Here is an 11,383-nt window from a genome sequence, read left to right on the forward strand (position 1 = left end):
AGAATGCCCAGCTGGCCTCTAAGCCATGGAGTAATCCTCCTGGTAATAATCTCGGCCACTCTTGGGTGTTAGTCTCCTATTTTGTTACTTTATGTCCCCCAGATGAATGCAATCTTTCTATGTCTATCCCTCTCTTTCTGATTCATTTCGCTTAGCATGATACTTTCCATATAGTACCACTGGTAACACACCTAAAATCTTTGAGCTAATCTTTTATTATTTCACCATTTAAAAATATTTAGTAATCCCTTATCTCAGTTTATGATTGCTATATAATTGTTAGTTTCTGCTTTGAAGTGATTGCTTTATCTCCAATCAATTCCCAGAAACACCACTAATATAATGCAATTAAAGAATAAAAGCAAACAACTGTACTACGCTTCTCCCTCATTAACCCCAGTGATCTGATTTTGTAGGTTAAATCTATCACACACAGGGTCAGATCATCTCAAGGTTCTATTTCTGGTCTGTGATAAAAGAGTTTCTTTTACACCCAATTTTATGTATGGTAATTTTAATGTTTTGCTTAGGAATATTGGTTTAATAATCTGCTGAATTATCTAGTAGCTCTCCAAAAGAGCAGGGTCATCAACTCAATGACATGAATAGTATTTTATTATAACCCTCCTGTAAGATAAGGAAAGCAGAGGAAAGTGATAAACACTCATCCTTCTTGCAAGAATAGGTAAAGTCTACTTATTTGTAAAAAGCAAGTGAAATAAAATGCTTATGTTTAATCTAGTAACTTTTTTTTCCAAACATTTTCTTTAGCGTGTTTTCCTGTTTGCCGAACTTAAAATCGCTGGATGGGATTCTGAAGCTCCCAGAAGATTACTCACCACCAGAAACCATTATTTTTCCAAAAATATGTATTATATCTTAATGCAATCTGCGTATATAGAAAAATCACCCTTACTGCTAAAATCTAATAAACACAGAAATTTATGACTAAAATGTAAATTCTGTTGTATGATACGTAAAACTATGTATTCTAGTTTTAAAAAAACTCTATAATGTATTAGTAAATACATTTAAGCATTAATATATGTGATAAATTATAATGAAAATTTCTATACATAAAATAAGATATAATATGATGAATAGTTTAAAGCTTTAAAATGCAGAGGTATTTAAATAAAAGGGTGAAATTTAACATGAATAAGGGGTCTAAATTTCCCATCAATTGTATGGATTCATCCTGTACATCCTTAGAACTGTGAGCCTCATACTTTGAAAATAGTATTTTAAATATCTGACCCACCAAAAGGAAAAATGAAAATAAAAAAAACCTGTGTTATTTTAAGGACAAGCACTTGGTTCTTCATTTTTATTATGTTACTGTTTTTTATTGACTTTCACATTACAGAAAATGTAGAAAGGTCCCAGGGTCATATGTATTTCCTTGAATACTTAGGAAACAGAAAATAATGGTAAAGCTTTATGTTTCAGAGACTAAATAAACATGATGATAATGGTTTGGGGGTTGGGACCACACCATATGGTGCTCAGGGCTTAGTTCTGGCTCTGTGCTTAGGACTCCCTCCTGATAGTATTCAAGGGACCATATGTGGTGCTGGGGATCAATCTCAGGTCAGCCACAGGCAAGCAATAGACTTACCCACTATAATAACTCTCCAGCTCCAACAAGCATGTTTTAAAAACTTCCTTTCATATATGTTAAAAAGAAAATACACAGTTCGATTAAATTGCTTTCAATATTAATAAAAAGATCAATGACTAGATTAACTTATAACCTTGCATTTTCTCTTATCTATAAAGAGCAATTTAGTTGCAGGAGAATAAAGTTTTACCAAAATGACTATTGACTATCTAGAAACCATAGTAAAAACTAAATGAAATAAATATTTTTTTGATCATTCTGCCCTAAGTAAGTGCTGCCTGTAAAATTATCTACAGTGTTGATTCTAAAAAGACCATGATAATTTCTTCCTTAAAAATCTTATAATTTTTGAAGTTATAGCCTACACATAAGTTCAAAATACAAAAAAATAAGTGTTATAAATATCCATTTATGTGCAAAAATGAGAGGGAGATTTAACAGAAATAATAGGGCATTTGTCTTGCACTTAGTCACCCACAACCCACATTCAATCCCCAGCACCCATCTGGTCCCTCAAGGTCCACCAGAAATGACCCCTGAATCCAGATTTTGATTAAACAAACTCTGAAGTTTCCTTATTCAATTTTTTTTCTTTTTTTCTGCTGTTTTCCTGATTCCTATTTTTTCTTTATCTTTAATTTTTTGGGTCACATTTGACTTTTTGTAGAACTTCCTCCTGATTTCATGTTCAAGGGTTACTCTTATGCTCAGGGGACCATATGTGTAGTCGATCATCAGGCTCACGCCAGCCACATGAAAGACATGCACTTTATCTGCTCTACTATCATCTCCAGTCACTGATATATCTTTCCTCAAGCCATCCTGAAAAATTATTTCTCTTTTTCAATGCTCACTTCAAATAATATTTAGTTACCTTTTCAACCATCTGTTTCCTTTGCAGTTCCATAGAACTTTTAACAAACATTAAGTGTTAGAGGCTCTGGGTTTGACCCCCAATACTTCAAAACTTCCTGTCCCAGTAGATCACTGCCTCCGTAGAACACTCAGGAAACCACTGTGACCAACAAATACTGCTCAATAACGATCACAACAACAAACAAAAATAAAACTTTGATATTATCATGTGCTTTTAAAATCTGCTTCAACTTAGTTTTTAAAAGCTATACCTTGTTAGCTTTAAAAACAAAGACTTCAATCATGACATCATTATGAATGTGGGACATGTTTTATTTTAAATATTAATACAAGCATCTTTCTGTATCTCTCCATCAGAATAGGAAAACACTTCCTGTGAGATCCATAGAATAAATAATTTAGGCATTGAGAGCATTAGGGGCTCTATCACATTTCAGTTGTCATTATAATACAAAAGTAACCAGAGACTTATGTAATTCAATGAATGTGGTTATGTCTTAATAAAATTGTGTTTACAAACATTTATATCAGACTAAAGTTTGATCTTCCATGGTTTAAATTTTAAGACTATGTGTCTGTTTCACTCTTCACCTATATGCATTGCCTTCTATAAAAGTGGAGTAAGCTTTCTACCACTTGAAGACAGTTGTATCAAGCAGCTTGGTTTGCCAGTGAAACATATGACTTTGATATAGGTGACTTGTAAGGAGAATTTTTGAGTCCCAAACTGCCCTATCATACCATCTTTCCTTGTGTTTCACCAGTGACCTTATTTCCAGAGGCATGCTGCTTCAACTTAGATTACACAGCAAATATGATATAGGGCAGACAGTCATTTTACAAATGATGTATCAGGAAAAGAACCTCTGTGATTCCATCTGTGATTGCACCATTGGCTCACCTTACACAACTAATAAGCTCCTTAAATTTATGGCCTCCATTCAACATATCTAATTATCTTATCTATCAAAAATATACACATAAATTGTAAAAGGAATATCTGGTATAGGAAGCTATGAAACACCAAAATTACCAGATGGAGAAGCTATGGGACTCATGACCTAGAGTGGAATGGATAGGGTGAGAGACTGTCTCAGTTCATCATGTCGACCAAGACCATCCATGGTAACTCATACTTCCAGAAGGCCAAATCTAAATTTTGGACATGGGAGTCTCCTGGTAGACAGTTCCACAATGAAATTGACCACATCATATTCAATCGATGGTTTTGCCTGACTGATGTCGCTGTTGTCCCCAAATTCCAAACAGGATCCGACCACTGTTTCCGTTGAGCAAAATTTTACTTCACAGAGTGGGGAGAAAGGGCTGCAAAGTTTAAGAAGATAACTCCCAGAATGACCACCACTGGGAGCTCTTTGGCACTATTGCGGTAACATGGGAAGATGCTGTCATTGATGACATTGATGAAAATACGATCTACTGGTTCAGCATCTCCATGATTGTGTGAGGAACACCGGGGGAGAGAAAGCCACAAAAAGATGCCTGTCTTCAAAAACTCTTGAGCTCATTCACCAACGTGGCTGGACACAAGCCTCAGGCAACCACAAGCTAACATCAGAGCTCGCAAAGCAGTGCTCAGAAGCGATAAAGGAAGACTTCAAAGAGAAAAGGGCAACAGTGCTGGCCAATGCAGCAGAAGCCAGGAAAAGTATTTTTAATGCCCGCTTGTCCTTCACTAACTACAAGACCAAGATGACTGCCCTCTGACATCCTGATGGATCTATCACATCTTCCAGAAGGGCAATGGATTATCCATGACTTCTACTCAGATCTCTTTGATAGCCATATCCACCTGCCCACAAACCAAATTCCGCAGGATGGATATGTCCTTCCCAACGTTCTCCCCTTTGAAATCCAACACACCATTTCATCGGTAAAGAAACTAACAGAACCCGGCCCAGACCAGGTCAGACTCAAACACCTGAAGAATCTGCTATCAGTACTTATCAATACACTGGCTTGACTCTTCACATGCTACCTGTCTGAGTACAAGTTTCCATCCCAATGGAAAACCAGCAGGGTCGTTCTACTGTACAAGAAGGGAAACATCCACAACATTGACAACTATTGCTTGATCTGCCTTTTATCCATCGTCTACAAGCAATTCACTCAAGTCATTCTGAATAGGATTGGCAGAACACTGAATGAAGGACAACCATGTGAGCAAGCCATGTTCTGAAAAGGATTCAGCACGATCGACCATATCCACATGGTAACCAAGCTCATTGAGGTTTCTCAGGAGTTCAAGATGCTGCTCTGTCTAGCATTCATTAATTTAAAGAAGGCCTTTGATTCTGTTGAGACTGAAGTGGTCATCGAAGCCCTAGCCTATCAGGGCATTAAAACTCAATACATCAGGATCCTCTGTGAACTGTATCATGGATTCACTACAAGGATCTCACCATTCTACAAGGAAATGATCATCAACGTCAAGAGAGGGGTTCACCGAAACTCTTCAGTGCCACCCTCAAGAATATCACGCAACGACTGGAATGGGAAGGAATGGAAGTGAAGATAGATGGTTGGCAACTACACCACCTCCTCTTCATGGATGACATTGTTCTAATAACACCAAACATTATCCAAGTGACAAAAAGCTGACCAACTTCGACCATGAGTGAGGAAAGGTCAGATTACAGTTGAATCTCACGAAGACAATGTTTATGAGAAACGGACTCGTTCCTGACCTTCCATTCGCTCTCAATGGAACAAACATCTCTGTGTGTACCTAGGTCAAGAACTCAACATGACATACGACCTGGCACCTGAGCTGCTCAGGAGGAAGAGAGCAGCTTGGAACGCCTCTAGAGCATCCAAGAAATAGCTAAGAGGACGAAGAACCTCCAGCTCTGGGCACATCTCTTCGACTCCACCATTCTTCCTGCACTAACATACTCCTCAGAGACCTGGGCCCTACAAAAACAGGATGAGAACACTATTCGGGTCTCCCAAAGAGGAATCAAAAGAGCTATGCTTGGAGTATCACACTTCACTCAAGTGAGAGAAGGAATCTGGAGCCCCGACCTTCATCGACTATCGAGAATCAGAGATGCTGTCTCATTTACCAAGGCATTGAAAATTAGATGGGCTGGACACATAATGCAATTTGGAGATGACCACTGGACTAAAGCCATTACTGACTGCATTCCATGGGATGTCAAAAGATGGCATGGCCGCCCACCTACGAGATGGTCAGAATTCTCATCAAGACCCGGAACGAACAGTTTGAGGCTCTTCGTGTTCCTGGAGCGAGCAGACGCCATTGGGCTACACTAGCACTTGACAGGAACAAATGGAGATGTTACTGGCACCCACTCGAGCAAATTGATGACTAATGGGATGTCAAGTGATAAAGTGATCACTGGGGAAGCTATATTTATAAAAGTTTAGATAAGATATGTTGAAACTTAAATTAGAGCTAATTTCAAAATTAACACAAACTAAGATATCGTGTGAAATTGAGGAGTTATGATAATCAGTAGATTGTTTAAACTAGGTAGATTTAGTTATTTATTACTGAAGGCTAAAAGAGTATCACAAAGGAATTGATGAGTTTCATATATGCAATGTTCTGAGTGCCGAGTAACTGTGAAAAAGAAGGGTTAGATCCACTGGTATACAAGAGCTTAGAATATAAATCACACAAATCTTAAGGATATATTAAATTGCTATCTGATCTTTTGTTGGTGCTGCTGTTGCTGTTGTATTGTTATTGTTTTGGACCACACCCAACTGAGTTCAGGCCTTACTTCTGTTAGGTTGGCTGAATGCAAGACAAGCTTCTTACCTACTTTGGCCCAGATGTTCTGATTTTAAGAGATGTAGTTCTACTGGAAGGGCAATCAGAAGAGATTGACTTAAATTGGTGCTTATCTATGCCAAGGGAAGATTGATTGATTGATTGGGAAGTCAACTTTAAGCCTAAATTTGAGTCTAATTCACTCATTTTCTGGCATTTAGTCCAGTATTATTAGTGGTGACATATCTATATAATTTTAATGCCATTGTTTCAAACAGATATGCTCACTTGCAAGTACACTTTCTTGAATCTTGTATAACCAAAGATATCTGAGCTACATGCTCCCAGAGTGCCTAACACATGTTTGTAGATGAACTGAGACTAGGAATTTTCAGGGATAGGACTGTTTGAATTAACAGAATTGTGTTAAAATTTTGTGCATAGTGGTACGGTGCTGCCTGCGAGTCAACCTGTACCTGCAGAGCGAGTGCATCAGCAGCCTGATGGTGCCTTCAGACTTCTTGATACCCCAAAATTGCTGCCGTGTCTTTGGCCAGACCCCCACAACTTGGGGCCATGTTTACCAAGAAATTAAATGGTCAAAAGTTAGGTATGTGAGAGCCACACCCACAAACTACCGCCAGCTCAGCTATACAAGCTCATTTATTGCCCTTATTTCAGAGACCCATAAATAAATCTCAAAAGAGATCAAAAGTCTCAGTTAGGGCTGGCAGCGTGGTGTGCTTCAGGCAAGCAGGCGCACCCTGCAGGGCATATGCCAATAGTTTTTCTCTGGAAAAGATGGAAAAAAGGGCCATGATCCAGAGACACACAAAATAATCTCTGAATTGAACAGCTCACTGCAGAGATGTCTCAGAACTTGAAGCCAGTCCGACTTCACCAGGGTGCCTCAGATGGGGATAGGCATCAACCCTCCACCTGCCCCCTTAAAACCCTGGTGACTGCCATTTCCAGAACCCAATGACAAGTGCAGGTATGCGGGTCAGTGAGGGCAAACTCCAGGCCTCAAGGGATAGGGGGTGGTCTGATCCACTTCACCCCCCCATGCCTCATGGAACTCTGGAAGTCATGCCCACAAACTGCCTTCAAGGGCTATTTAAGCTCCTTAACTGCCATGATCCAGAGACACAGAAGAATCTCCAAACTAAACAGCTCTCTGCGGAGATTACTCCAGACCCTAATTATCTAAAGTTTTAGGGCTGTGAGGCATCTTATGCTATTCATAACAAGCAATACAAAAGAGAGGATGGGGGAGATTGTCTGCCATAGAGGCAGGGGGAGAGGTGGGATGGGGGGATACTGGGGACATGACATTGGTGGTTGGAAGATGTGCACTGGTGGAGGGTTGGGTGATCAATCATTATGTGACTGAAACTGGAACAGGAAAGCTTTGTAACTGTATCCCATGGTGATTAACAACAACAACAACAACAATAATAATAATAATAAAGCAAAGAAATTTTTGCATAGGATCCAAAGAGCATTATTTTCTGACTATATGCTATTTAACTCAACAGAACCACATTACATTGTGGGTACTACCACTATTACAATTTACAACCTCCTTAATTAGTCCTTTATCAACACATTGGAAGTGATAGTCATTGAAGAAATATCCTACTGATGCTCAAAACTCCTATGTCCAATATCTCAGTTCAGAGCAGTATTAAACTGTAAAGCTACTACATTTTTTCTCTTTTTTTCTGTGTTTTGTGTCATTTTGTTTTGTTTTATTTTGGGGCCACACCCAGCAGTACTCAGGGCTTCCTCCTGGTTCTGTGCTCAGGATCATTCATTAGGGGCAAAAAAACCTATACAGATCACACTCCTGTTAGAGAAGAATTTTAGTAACAGAAGTTCATTCTTCATGAAGAAACATAAATTAGTTCAACTCCTCACTATCATCCAGTGAACATATGAATGTTTGTATAATTCTCCATGACCCCATAAACGATTTCCAGCAGACATTCAAATAAATTAAGGAATAAGAAAAATTTAGAAAACTTTTATAGCACAGTGGTAAGGTGTTTGCCTTGCATGCAGCCAACATGGCCGACCCGAGTTCGATTCCTCTGCCCCTCTCGGAGAGCCCGGCAAGCTGCCGAGAGTATCTCGTCCGCACGGCAGAGCCTGGCAAGTCACCCGCGATGTATTCGATATGCCAGACACAGTAACCACAAAATCTCCAATGGAGATATTACTGGGCCCGCTCGAGCAAATTGATGAACAACAGGAGGACCTTTACCTTTATTATATTCTAAAACTTGTAAATCTCTTTCCTATACTTAGTTCAAATCTGCTACGCGAAACTTCAAACTAATTGCTCAAATCTCTTATCAGTATAAATAATTACCACTATAAAGGGATTTTTTCTCAATTTTCAGGTTCATGAAATGTACTCCACAACTATCTCATATATAATGTAAATGGTTAAACTAAGATTGAATGGAACAAAAATGTACAAAGAGGTGAGGTGTGGAGGGTTAAAAAAATCTAACTTACTTTCTTCAAACCCTAAAAACATCAAAAGAGAAGTTTCCTAAGTTAAATTCCTTTTACCAAAATCTTAGAACAAATTATCAAACTTCTTTTACAAGTCCTTCTGAAATAATTTACTTTCAATTCTTATATTTTTTCATAATAAAACAATTACAGCTAATTGCCTGTTGTTATACTACCAAACTGTGTTAGTGGTTGCCTATCTTTTAATTTTTATTATTTTTTAATTTTAATGTAGCAGTGGGCTGGAGCGATAGCACAGCGGTAGGGCGTTTGCCTTGCACGCAGCCAACATGGCTGACCCGAGTTCAATTCTTCCGCCCCTCTCGGAGAGCCCGGCAAGCTACCGAGACTATCTCGCCCGCACGGCAGAGCCTGGCAAGCTCCCCGTGACGTATTCGATATGCCAGACACAGTAACAACAAAGTCTCCAATGGAGACGTTACTGGGCCCGCTCAAGCAAATCGATGATCAACGGGAGGGCCTTTACTGTTTTTTTACTTTAATGTAGCAGTATTGCTATTTATTTAGCCATTGATTAGGCTGATTAAATTGGGCATAAACTCCACATGCCTATCTTTTTAAGGGCTAATGTCATGAAACAAAATTTCTAATTAGTTTTAGAACACATGCATCAATATTCACATTGTGCAGGTGTGTATTTGCTTATCTCCTTTTGCTTTCATTTTAAAAAAAAGACTCTGTGCGGCTCAGTGCTTGGGTGGGCAACGGCTGGGGTCCACCCGCTGGTTGTAGTGCTAGTGGCCATGACCCCACAAGTACTCGGGACCTCTCCCGCCCCAGATAGAAATCCTAATGACAGTCTCCAAGTTTGCCTCCATCTGAACCATGGGCGCCAATGCCCGGCATTAGAGAAATAGATTGGTCCTGAACAATTCTCAGTCGATGAGCATTATTTTGGGTTAGTCAATTTTGGAAATACCTGCTACTGCAATTCTGTTCTTCAAGCACTTTATCTTTTGCGGTCGATTTCGTGAAAAAGTTCTAGCATATAAGAGTCAGCCTAGAAAGAAGAACCTCCTTACTTGCTTAGCAGATCTCTTCCATAGCATAGCCACTCAGAAGGAAAAGGTTGGAGTAAAACCACCAAAGAAGTTCATAACAAGATTACGGAAAGAAAATGAGCTTTTTGACAACTACATGTAGCAGGATGCCCATAAATTTTTAAATTACCTACTAAATATAATTGCTGATATTCTGCAAGAAGAGAGAAAGCAGGAAAAACAAATTTGCTGTCTACCTAATGGTAATATCGACGGTGAAAATAACAACAGCACACCAGACCCAACCTGGGTCCAGGAGATATTTCAGGGAACATTAACTAATGAAACCAGATGTCTTACTTGTGAAACTATTAGGAGCAAAGATGAAGATTTCTTAGACCTTTCTGTTGACATGGAACAAAACACATCTATTACTCGTTGCTTAAGGGGTTTTAGCAACACAGAAACTCTATGCAGTGAGTATAAGTATTGCTGTGAACAATGTGGCAGCAAACAGGAAGCACACACACGGGTGAAAGTTAAAAAACTATCCATGATCCTAGCTCTACCCCTTAAGAGATTCAAATTCATGGATCAGCTTCATCGATACACAAAACTTTCTTACCAGGTAGTTTTTCCTTTAGAACTTTGTTTAACACTTCATGTGATGCATCGAACCCTGACCAAATGTACCTTCATGGTTGCCTTCATGGTTCACAGTGGAAGTGGTCCTAATTGAGGCCATTACACTGCAATAGTTAAGAGTCATGAGTTTTGGTTGTTGTTTGATGACGACATTGTAGAGAAAATAGATGCACAAGCGATTGAAGAATTCTACAGTTTGACATAAGATATCTCCAAGAATTCTGCTTACATTCTTTTCTCTCAGTCCTGTGACTGAGGGAGAATGGCGATGAAGAGATACTTTCTGCCTTGTTTCTTCTCTGGTTATTTGGGAAAGAAGCACTGATTCTTTCTTTCTTTCTTTCTTTCTTTCTTTCTTTCTTCCTTCCTTCCTTCCTTCCTTCCTTCCTTCCTTCCTTCCTTCCTTCCTTCAAGAAAAAAGAAATGCAGGAAGCTCAGGTGGCAGTATCACACTTTGCACACAATAAAGGAAAGACTATGATTAACAAGCTTATGGTAGTTGATTTCTTTGTTCAGGTATCTGCTGTATATGCAGTCCCATATAATAAGGAAATGGGATCAGAGATACCAGCTCCTCAAGTTAAACACCTTTCATAATTGACATGCATTTTCTCTTTACTAATTGTACCAATAATGATCAGAACTCCTTGGGGGTACAGTAGGAAGAATAGGAATCTGTGCTAAGTTGTGTCAGTTATAAGGAGATGTATTGAACCCATGGCATAAAAATTTGCCTGTGTTGAGTATGTATAGCAGAATTGGGTGGTCTTCTCAAACGTGAACCAAAAATAAAATACTTTTGGGCCCAACATTTGGAGTTGCCTTCATGATATTAGAGAGAGAAAAAAAAACACTGACATACTGGAATCCAGTGTCAGGAAGACAAATATGTTTTGCTTCTCAGAAGATGCTTATAATAATATACAGTATATGTATATGTAGGGAACAAGTGGTCAA

General features: G+C 38.9%; 1 pseudogene; it reads left to right on the forward strand.

Moving 5' to 3' along the window:
* The first annotated feature begins 9,587 nt into the window (after window positions 1-9,587).
* LOC130020163 (ubiquitin carboxyl-terminal hydrolase 12-like) lies at window positions 9,588-10,682 on the forward strand (annotated as a pseudogene).
* The last annotated feature ends 701 nt before the right edge of the window (window positions 10,683-11,383 follow it).

This window comes from Sorex fumeus, unplaced genomic scaffold (genome assembly GCF_029834395.1).
Source record: "Sorex fumeus unplaced genomic scaffold, SorFum_2.1 ptg000010l, whole genome shotgun sequence".
Taxonomy (NCBI): Eukaryota; Metazoa; Chordata; class Mammalia; order Eulipotyphla; family Soricidae; genus Sorex; species Sorex fumeus.